The following is an 11890-nucleotide window of genomic DNA, read 5'->3' as shown; positions in this document are numbered from 1 at the left end:
TTTTCATGTAGTTTGCATTGGGAATGCACATAATCCCTTCTATTCTGCGAATCACGTGACTCTCTCTCACCGCCCACCGGTGAGTTAACAATTGTCACCTCGTGTGAGGTGACTCTCCATTTGATTTGCACGGAGAGTCCCCTCACCGGTGACTCGCAGAATAAGGGGGAATATTTTTCCATTAACAAAACTAATGAAATCTATCTGAATTTCTCATAGCATTCATGTGATCACATGAGTTATATGAGGAGGTTGGAAGGAAAGGGGTGTAAATGACTTTGATCGACTTTCTCTTTATAAATAGATTTTGCGCTATTTCTGCCACATAGTTTGATAAAGGAAGTTCTCATCTAGCTCTCATCTCACCAAAATGGCACACGAATCAAGGAATGTGTTTGCAGCTGAATTTCCGTCTTTCTCAAGCAACACGTCGATAGCCTATGGGGCTCCTCTCTGCCATCTGTTCGAAATGTCCCTTGTTTCCTTCCTGTTGGAAATCAGCTGAGATGTTTCCAGTGCATAAGAAGGGATGCAAAAGTAACATCGACAACTATCGCGGCATCACACCATTGTGTGCCATACCTAAACTAGAAATACTCAGAGGGAGAGATAGGCGGAGAAAACAAAATACAATTCGGCAAAAATTGTTCCTAAATTATATTGCAACCCTTGCTAGAAGCTAGCATTTCAAATTACTTTTATTTTTGATTCGATTTACGTGCAAAATAATAATTGATTGCATCGCAATATTTTGCACATTTCTTGGTGCTATTCATTAACCCACGAAGATCAATTAATCAATAGAGTTAGAATATTGTTTTTGGTTCCAAAAACTAGTTGAATTTGAGAAGCACTCAAAACATGAAGGTGATTGAATTTCTGTTCGATTGCAATACTCTCAAATATATTCTAGTAAGAATAAGAAATCCTCGGAAAAAAATCATATTGGAATGTTCAATTGGCTCAGATTTTGACATACTCTCCGCCCATCTCTCCCCCTGAGTATTTCTAATCTAAACTGTTCGAGTTGGGGGCTGTTCATAAACTACGTTGACAGTTTTTTTGGATTCTTGACCCCCCCCCCCCCCTGCGTAGACAATTCGACAGTGAGCATGCATAAGGGCGAATACGCGATGATCGATTCTCTTCATCGATTTTCTCTTTGCATTGCTACAGCTAAGGGAAACAAGTTTCTAGAATTTGTTCAATGCAGAGTAGTAACAGGTTGTATTGGTTATCAAAACCAACAGCAAACGCACCGAGAAACGTTAAATCTAGCGAGTTATTAACAAAAAAGAAAATCGACGAAGAGAAACGATCATCGCGTATAGGCCCTTATGCATGCTCACTGTCGAATTGTCCATACAACAAAAAATATATGGGCTGTGGATAATTTCCAACCCCCCCCTAAACTGTCTACGTAGTTTATGGACAGCCCCTTGGTCGTTATGGAACCATTAGTCTCTCACTTCAAGCAGCACTTGTGCGAAAACCAGCATGGTTTCATGGCAGGGCGGTCGACTACTTCCAACCTTATGTGTCTCACCTCGTACATTACGGAGAGTATGACAGACCATATGCAAACAGATGTCATCTACACTGACCTATCAGCCGCCTTCGACAAGTTGAACCATCCCTTAGGGATCGCCAAACTGGATAGGCTCGGTATAAACGGCAGCCTCCTACGATGGTTCGCATCCTATCTATCTGATCGTCAGTTGGAAGTTGCAATCGACGACTGCCGATCTCCTTTGGTCCCTGCCACTTCGGGTATTCCGCAAGGTAGCCACCACGGCCCGTTGATATTTCTTGTGTATTTCAACGACGTCAATTTCGTCCTTGACGGTCCACGACTGTCGTTCGCAGACGACATGAAAATCTATCTCCGAATCCAAGCCATCGCTGACTGCCACCTTCTCCAACTCCAACTCAACGCTTTTGCTAATTGGTGCCAACTGAACCGCATGGTTGTAAATCCAACAAAATGTTCAGTAATCACGTTCTCACGGAAGAAACATCCAATTACATTCAGTTATATCCTAAAAGGCGTTGACGTACATCGTGTTAATCACATTAAGGATCTGGGAGTCATCTTAAATTGTCAACTCACATACAGCCAGAACGCTCGGCTTCATTTTCAGGATAGCTAAAAGTTTCACGGACATCTACTGTTTGAAGTCGCTTTACTGCTCCCTCGTCCGGTCGGTGTTAGAATACTGCCGTCCTGTATGGAATCTCAATTACCAAAACATTGTACAAAGAGTAGAGTCTATTCAACGACGATTCATCTGGTTTGCCCTTCGACGATTGCCTTGGAGGGATCCTCATCGCCTTCCAAGCTACGAAAGTCGGTGCCTGTTAATTCACCTGGATCCTTTGTGGAGTCGAAGAGATACGACAAGTCGACAAGGGCTCTGTTTGTGGCAGACATTCTACAGGGCAGAATCGGTTGTGCTTTAATTCTATACACTGAACCAATAACAAACTTAAATTTTACCTGACAATTCAGGTGACTTCTTAAAAACAAGATTCTAATAAAATTTACATGCTACACGTTAAATTCAACAATATGTTAATGAAATATACTGGATTTACTGGTCGAGTCCATGTGTCATGCTGGTGAAGGTTATGTGAAATTCACGTAAATTTTCCGTGATCTCATGGCGTGAAAATGTTCTGTGCATAACCTCGTAAGTTCAAGATGGTGACAGAAGAAAGTATTGGCATTCCCCATTGTTGGTGACAGAAGAAACTATTGGCATTCCCCAAATTTTAGTTTAATAAAACACTTTGAAAATAAATGTGTTACCAAAATAATTGGCAACAAATTCACTTAAAACTAACTATAGAAGCCTGTGAAACTTACTTGAAAATTCACGTAACTTTAAAGTGTTGCCAATTTGAATACCATCTGTTGGTCCGGTATAGTTTACGTGAAAATCACTTGATTTTTATGTGCTTCATTTGAACGGGATTTCAATCTCAAAACACGTAATATTCACCTGAAAAGTAAGATGGAAAATATCTACGTACCTTTTTAGGTAAATATTACGTGAATTTTATTTGCAGTTACAGAGTGCTCGTGGTGGAACGTTAAAGTCGATTTGTTGTATACAACAAATCGACGTTAACGTTCAACCACGAGCACTCTGTAACAACGCAATGCGGAGGATACCTTTTCGTTGTACAAACTATAGTTTGTATGGTGCTATCAAAGGGCTACAAAGCTACAATCGTGTTGCTTCCTAATTTGATTTTCACTTGGCATGCGAGACACTACGTCAGAGCTTCCGTGATATATTTTTAGAGATTTAAGAATTAAGTTGAACTTCACGGCCTTTGCAGCTTGTTACTTCTTGACTACCCAACAATCAATTCACAGTCACAAATAAGCATGCACATTGAATAAATGCTGTATAACAGTGTACAATGCTGAATAAAACAGGATGTCGAATTATGTGCTGAAAAAAGCTCATTGAGATCGAAAGATGCGCCTTTATTCCGCCGTTTGCTCTGATATGACTAATTTACTTATTAAAAGCTTTATAAACGTTGACTGTCTTCCTGATTCAGAACCAGAAGTTTGATCGAATAACAAACTGAATAAGTGTAATTTGCACACATATTTACGCTTTAATTCGACTGTTTTCAATTGATTTAATAAAATGCATTATTAGACGTCATATAAACGTTTTATAGCTCCATTATTAGATTTCATTGTACAATATTGCTGTAAAAAGGTGAATACAGTCAACAAAATTAGCTCTTGTACCACTTTGCGTTAATGTTTTAATTGCATGCCTTGTAAATGCTTTATAAACAGCGTATTAGATTCATTATGTGTTAGAAGGTTGATCTAATAACAAACTGAATAAGTGTAATTTGCACATAAATTTTCGCTTTTATTCGACTGTTTTCAATTGATTGAATAAAATGCTTTATTAAACGTCTTATAAATGTTTTCTAGCTCCATTATTAGATTTTATTGCATTGCTTTACAATATTGCTGTATAAAGGTGAATACACTCAGCAAAATAGCTCTTATACCACCTAACAAACAATTCAAAGTCACAAATAAGCATATACATTGAATCAAAAAAATGCTGAATAAAAAGAGTTGTCGAATTATGTGCTGAAAAAGCTCATTGTTCCACTCTGATCTGATTAATTTACTTATTAAAAGCTGTAAAAGTGTTTAATGTCTTCCCAATTCAACGCCAGAAGTTTGATCTAATAACAAACTGAATAAGTGTAATTTGTACATACATTGACACTTTAATTCGACTGTTTTCAAATGATTTAATAACATGCTTTATTAGAAGTCTAATAAATGTTCTTCAGTTCCTTTATTAGATTTCATTGCATTACTTTACAATATTGCTGAATAAAGGTGAATACAGTCAGCATAATAGCTCTTATACCACTATGCGACCATGTTGTAATCACATGATTTGTAAATGCTTTATTAACGACGTATTATATTCATTATTCGACAACACTGATTCAGTCTTACAACAAGGCGAAATCAGTAGAGTACACAGAAACAAAATCCATTGGTAAAATTACTATATTGATGGTTTAAATTAAATACTCGCACCAATAGATTTGTGCAGAAACGAAATTCATTTAATATTACTTATTTTTCTATCAAAACTACTATGCCGTTTGAGTAAGCATAGTAGTTTTGACAGAGTGGTATTAAATTTGTTTATATTTATAGTCAGCTATACTGAAATCATGGTAGATTTAACGGCATTAAGCACAGTTATACTGAAAATAAGTGTTTTCTGCAAAATAGTATTCCTAACTATGGTCTTTGTTTCAGTGTAGTGGTTACCGTTTCCGCTTTCCAATTAGAAGGTCGTGAGTTCAATCCCAAGCTCAACCTTTTTTTATTTGTGTAGAACATCATTAATTTAAATATCTACTTCAATATCGATCACATGACTCACGATAATGAATGCATTGATCTAGTTTAAAATATAACCGAGCATCCTTTCTTTCGATTTGGAGATGTGAAGAGGCAAAATTGGTCTCATTTAAAACAACGTTGAATGAATTAATCATTCCCACAGGGCCTTGAAGGAGCTAGAGTTGCGATCGGAAGTGCTGATAGGTATTTACTTTCATGCAAGCTTTTATAGATTATTGAGTTGCCCATTTGATGACTTCTAGGATAGCTCAGATGACAAGGCAAGCGGCTGGTGATCGGAAGGTACATGGTTCGAATCCCATACAACGGCATGTATAAGTATTTAATAAATTTTCTGATATCTGTGTGGTGCGAGACACGTCAGAAATATTGAAATACAACACTTAAGAAACACACACACCCTTTCCTGTCCCTGTCCCTGTCCCGCTGTCCTCTTGTTTTTCGGGTTAATTTTCCCACAGTTGAATAATCGTTTAATAAATGTATAATAATGTCTAATTATAAACGTTAATTCACATGAGAATCAAGCGTATACAGAGCATCACTGTTTTAAGGAAGCAGTGATGTCTAATAAACGCTGAATAATCAAAAACAAAATTATCGTATAAACTCTGTTACAACTCAAATAAGTCGAATAAAAGCTTCTCGACATACCTTATACAACACCAATAGTGTTCAATGTTGTGGTTGAATAAATTCTCCAGATTTGTGTGAACAAAGCCTGAACAGACGTTATTATTAAAAATAGTACAAGTACTCTTAACACACAACCGTATCCAAAGGCGTTCGAAACTCGACTCTGTTGGGTATATTGTATTTCCTAGTATTGCTTAATCCATCATTAGGGCTAAACCCAGTCTGTTGATGTAGAACCAAATGAACAAAAGAGAAAGTCGATGAAGAGAATCGATCAAAGTCACTTACACCTCTTTCCTCCTAACCGAAATCCTTTTGGAACTACGTGAACGAGCAACGCAGGGAATCCGGCCTCCCATCGTCTATGGAATTCAACGGAGAAGTTGCTGCCACTGTTCAGGATATATGCCACCTTTTTTCCGAAAAGTTTTCCAGTGTATTCACTAATGAGACACTAACTGACGACCATATTAACCTGGCTGCCAGGAACGTTCCAGTAAACGATCAAACGCTGGGTGCAATTGATGTTAATGCAGAAATGATTTCTAAGGCCGCGACTCTGCTCAAGTCATCCTTCAATCCTGGACCTGATGGAGTTCCATCTGTATTTTTGAAGAGACATATTGCTAGCTTGTTAATTCCGCTTCTTCGCCTGTTCCGAATGTCTCTCTCAGGTCTCTCTCGCGACCGAGAAGATATCGTTGTTGGACGCCAAACAGGACCCGCCCGTAAAAAAATCCAATAAAAATACAATGATTTTGAATGGAGATTTTTGTTGATTATCATAAAATTAAAACGAAAATCATGGTATATGAGAAATGTACAGTAAAAAAGGGGGGTTGTTAAGCATCTTAACAATAAAAAAACTGATTTTTCTCGAACAAATTTGATCTCATCAAATTAATTTTCATTGAGAATTGTATCTTTTAAAACGAAATTTATTTTTTCACCCGTCCAATAATTTAACAATAAATTTATAATGTGCCCGAAATTCAACCGTAAAAATCATTGTAATTTCGTTATTTTATTATAATTATTTTTTTTTTTCGGGTGGCCATACTCGGTATGCATTTGCTCCTCCGTAGAGGAACTGAAAGCTCTCGACGAGGGCGATCTGAAGAAGGAAAATTTACTCCAAAATCATGCCGAAATCCATCGAATCGATCGACGTGCTGAAGGTGAGATGGTGAGAATGAAGGAGGATCGGATGAAACCAATTTTGTTCAATTTATTATTTATTTCGGCTAAAGATGCTGTATGTCACGCGTTTGAGCATGATTGCGGTACGATGGTGCGATGCTCTATTCTGGACCGGGCTACTAGACGTGGCAAAACTAGTCATTATACCTGCTACGTGTACCTTGTTACCTGAAGACGAGGAGGGAATCTTCGGATTCATGGAGGAGGACATCAGAAATGAGGAAGCTCGTATCCGAGGACAAAAGTGTTACATCTGCAAGGAACGGTATGCAAACGTTTGGTGTTGCGCGAAGAAGTGCTTCCGTTCATTCTATACGCTTTGTGGGATGCAGAATGAGTGCCTGTCGCATTACGTGGAAACGTTCCAGTCGTGGTGCGATAAGCACGTAGCGCTGGTGGATAAGGTGAAACACTCCGAGACCGAAGCCTGTGGGATTTGCTACGATGATATGGGACCGTACAGGAAGCTGGAATCGATTCGTGACCCGTGCTGTCAGAATGGCTGGTTCCATCGGAGCTACGTGGCGCAGTTTGCCCAATCGGCGAGGTACTTTTTCAATTGCCCTTTGTGCAACAAGGACGACTTTAGTCAGCAGATCCATCAGCGTGGCATTTATATTCCGGAAAATTAAGCGAAGCGGCGGAGGTGGGTGAATCGGTATTTGAATACTGAATATTTTATTTTAATTGTTCGAGGGATGCCTCGTGGGAGCTGGAACCGAATGTATTCAACGATCAGTTGGAACGTCCTTCGGAGTGTGACGCTGAAGAGTGTCGCTGTCGGTATGGGCGAGATTACGACGATTGCAAGCGTTGGGATCTGATCCTTTGTGCAACGTGCGGTTCGACTTGTCGCCAAGATCAGTGCATGGAGGTTCCCTCGAAGAACTACACTGAGCGAATTTACCATGTCGTCATTGCATGATTAATCATTCAGAGCTATCCGATTTCTTTAACATCGAAAATAATATGAGATACCCGATTGACTGATAATTGACATTAAACGGGATGATTCATCATACATATCATAAAAGGAAATAACATCAACCACTTAATGAAGTACCGTTCAAATTTTGAAAGGTATTAACAATAAATGAATTCAAGAACAAAAATGAACTAAAATCATCCAAGTGAACCCCATAACGAAAATCATACAACAACTGTCATACGATTAATTTTCATATCGTTTCAGTCTCCCATTACGTTTTGGCCTTACCATTTTTTCGCAGTTTGTTGCGTCTCTCTCGAATAGCAGTACACAGTTTTTTCGCATACCACGCGGAGTGTCACCAAAAAGCGAACGAGAAAAAAGTTTTCGGATTCATGTGGCAAAAAAATATCTACTCGTTCCGTTCCCGTTTGATTCGAATGCTTCAGTGCCCGTGGATTGTTCCCGATCCAGCCCCCCCTCGAGGAGGTGGTCAGCGACTTTGAGGAAAGCAAGTACCAAAACGCCGAACTGCCTCTTTCGTACTACGGCAAGTCGCCGAACGAGTGGAGTTTTACAAACTGGCCAAGTGGCCATCGACAGAAACGTGTAATCAAAACAACATCCGCTGGTTGATTCAAATTCCTAGACTTCAGTAAGTTACTGGGAGGGAGCTTGGTTTCAAGCAATAAAATTCTAACAAAACAAATTTATCTTCCAGTGATATCTTCAAGACCAACCAGCTGATGAGCTCGTTTAGCAGATTTTGGACAACATTTTCAAACTGCTTTTTGAGGCCACAAACAACCCGAGCCAACATCCTAAATTGCACAAGTTCCTACAGAACGTGATTGGGTTCGATTCCGTGAATGACGAGTCCGAACCGGCGAATCCACTGTTCGATGGGGACGCCAGGGGCGAGGCCGGCCCAGTGCAGCATTTAGTGTAGATAAAACAAATAAATGAAAAAAACAATTGTTCAGCTTATAAAACAGAAGTGTTTCATTTACAACATTAATTAACAGTTCCAACAATTTAGAAGAGATATATTTCGTTATGATCACAATTTTTAAACAGTAAAATAAGCTTTCTGCTTCCATATATTTTTCATTCAGATTGCACTTATATTTCATTTAAACGTTGCATGACAATTTATTTTGAAACTGTATGACGAGTCCGTATCTATCTCAATGTTAATCATACGGTTTGTTCATTTCAAGTCTTCCTAAGAATGGATGATAATCATGCTAATGGTTTACAGCGTGCAGAACGAAAATCATCCTGTTTTAGAATTAATGCTATTCAGTTCTTCTGTGCTTTGAGAGCTGAATCAGAGAATGATAATCTTTCACAAATAGAAAAATAATCCGTATGGGGCTCAAGTGAAGCAATAATCATACATTGATGTATGGACAATTTGGTTCAGTGTATGTTTTCACCTTTTGTCGTCCGATTGTCCGAAAGACGCCGGAAGCGGTTTTGAAGCTAGCCGAGGCTTCCCGAAGAGTGGAAGCAGCAAGATGGGGGAAGCCGGTAACGATAGCAGAGAGGGGAGTTCTAGGGGCCGATCTAGTGGCAGACGTCAGATTGAATCGGATGATTCAGATTCTGAAGAGTCAGTTGCATTGACGACCAAACGCAAATCTCAGAAAAGACGAACCGCAATAGACAGTGACGACAGCGATTCCGATCTGGTTTCTACACGAAAGAAACCAACGTCGAAATGACGGCTGTCCACGTCTTCATCTAGTTCTTCCTCGTTCGTTTCTTCGAAGCGAAGAAATCAGTCTGGAGGAACTGGTCAAGAAGATTCCACTGCCACGAGGAACTTCCGTCGAAAAATTACTTCGAGTCAAACCGGTCGTAAGGCTCGAGAAGCTCAGCTCGGAAAAGATCAAATCGTTGACTTCTTCGGAGAATGAAGACGAAGCATCCTCCGCCGGATCGTCGACCGTGTTCGATTTCAACTATCGTGTGAAGTTAAACAAAAAGCGGGGCCGAAAATCGATGGTAGAATTGCAGCCGATCAAACAGGTCATCCGCTCCGACACGAACACGCTAACGGATGCCTCTGTGGAGATCGTGCGTCCCAACACGCCTGCCCAGAAATCTTTTGGAAAGCAGTTCAAACTGAAGCTTTTTGGGTCGAAAACCGTCCCACGAAAACGTTCCACCAGCGAGTCTGATCCGGAGTACGTTACAGCGAAGAAAAGTTGATTTAATTTTTATGACGAACTTGCAGAATTTTCCAGCACTAGTGCACTAAGCAGGTCTTTCCCACGGCGCAATAGATTACTGCCAACGGTGCCACCTCAAGCGGAAATGCGATTCGAGACCGGGTTGATGTTGATGCTCAAAAGCGAGAAAATGTTCCGGATTTCTCTACCCATGCGAATGTCAGCTGGTATCACACTGCTTACAGGTACTGAGGGAGAACCTTCCAAAACTTCTAGTGTTTGGACTGGTGGTATGGCACAAAGAATGCACAATGCACCACGAACCGACGGAGAATCGTATGTGCTGTGATCAATGTGATTGGTGAGGCAGAAGGAAACAAGCCAGCACTTGCATTATCACGACGTTCTTATGCATAATCTAGTGTGACGAAACGTTGGATCATGCGTAAGAACACCGTGAGAACGACAGAGTCGACTACATTCCTTCTGCCGCACCTATAGTAACGCACACGGCTCCCGCGCTGACTGTTCCTTACTTTCTCACTCTCATCAAAATTTCCTTCGATGAGTGACAAAACAGCACCCCGTCAACACGAGCAAGGACACGAGTTGCCAGATCATTGCACACAAAACCAACTTGAATTAATTCAAAACAAAAATACTAGCGAACCTGGCGGTGAGGGGCGGAAGGTGGACTAAAATTCTATTACAGAGAACCACATTATTTTAATTCATTTCTTCGGAGAAAGTCGTCTGTAACTTCGTTTGTGCTAAGACTGCCTCTACGTCGCACAAATTATGGAGCGTACGGTGCGATTTGCGGACTGCAGAGAACATTCAACAGAGTTGCATCTGTTTTCGACTTTCATCTTTCCCGTGATGCGCTTCGTCGAAAGTTTTCTTCTGTTTTTCGCCAGCAGGAGTTAAGATATTGACTATAAGATATACGTTTTTTAATGTTTTTTTTTATGTTATGACCATGCTTGAATGTATTTTTTTTTCCATAGTTGATAAGGTTTAAATCATTGGGGCTTCATCCAGCCTGTTGATGTAAATAAATAAAATAACAAAAATAACAAAAATAACCCTCTCATGCATGATAAATCACTTAAATTTCATTTGACACACAAGGTTCATGTGATTTTGTGGTGCAATTCCCAATTATGTGAAATTCTAATGAATATTTCCATTGGATATGTGATTTATTCGTTGAGTGTATTTATGGAGTTTCACACATGGGACAACATATAGGGGAAATGTATGTAATGTCGGCCTAAGTGTCCCTAATTTGGGCCCATACATAAATTCAGCTATCGACTAAATTTTCAATAGCAACCAAAAATATCCATTAGTAACGTCCCAATGAAGCGTTCATCTAGATACAATTGATAAATAGCAGATTTTTAGCGATGGGCCCAATCTTAGATCCATAGGCCAACATTAGAGCCATTTCCCCTATCAAGCTGAACATTGCATTAGGTCCTAAGTCATTGACAGATTCTCTTCGTCGACTTTCTCTTTGTATCCCCAAGGCCATCTTAAGACATTTCCAGGTATTTTCAGCACACATATCGATAAAAGAAGCGATCATCTAGCATCTAATACGACAAACACAACAAGAAACGGTTATGTGATCATGTTATTAACGAAAGAGAAAGTCGAGGAAGAAAATCGATCAATGTTACTTAGGACCTAATGCAATGTTCAGCTTGATATGCTTCCAGCGGCAGCGCAGGTCATGAGCGAAAGCCGAAATACAGACGCCGCCGTGGGGATTTGTTTTGTTCGACGAGCACATTGATCTTTTGTGATGTGGCCGGTGTTCCTTGCTTAGGCTCTGAACCATTTGGTGGATTATTTTAACTTTTGGTTAAAATTTGACAGATGGAAAGTTATCGATTAACCCTGCTATCCGAGCGTGGTTATTTCTGACAGACAAGAAGTTAAATTTTGACGACCGTGGCTCGAAAACCAGTCGATCGACAGCACGGGGATTTTCGAACATAAGAAATAACT

The 11890-nt window shown here is 39.8% G+C and overlaps 1 pseudogene; it reads left to right on the top strand.

The window, feature by feature from the left end:
* Nucleotides 1-6628: 6628 nt before the first annotated feature.
* On the top strand, nucleotides 6629-9914 carry LOC135714568 (pineapple eye protein-like; annotated as a pseudogene).
* Nucleotides 9915-11890: the final 1976 nt, after the last annotated feature.

This window comes from Ochlerotatus camptorhynchus, unplaced genomic scaffold (genome assembly GCF_037179485.1).
Source record: "Ochlerotatus camptorhynchus isolate MF236.1 unplaced genomic scaffold, CSIRO-AGI_Acam_v1.1 ptg000667l, whole genome shotgun sequence".
Taxonomy (NCBI): Eukaryota; Metazoa; Arthropoda; class Insecta; order Diptera; family Culicidae; genus Ochlerotatus; species Ochlerotatus camptorhynchus.
The sequence above is the reverse complement of the archived record's forward strand: the minus strand, read 5'-3'. Positions and strand labels throughout refer to the sequence as shown.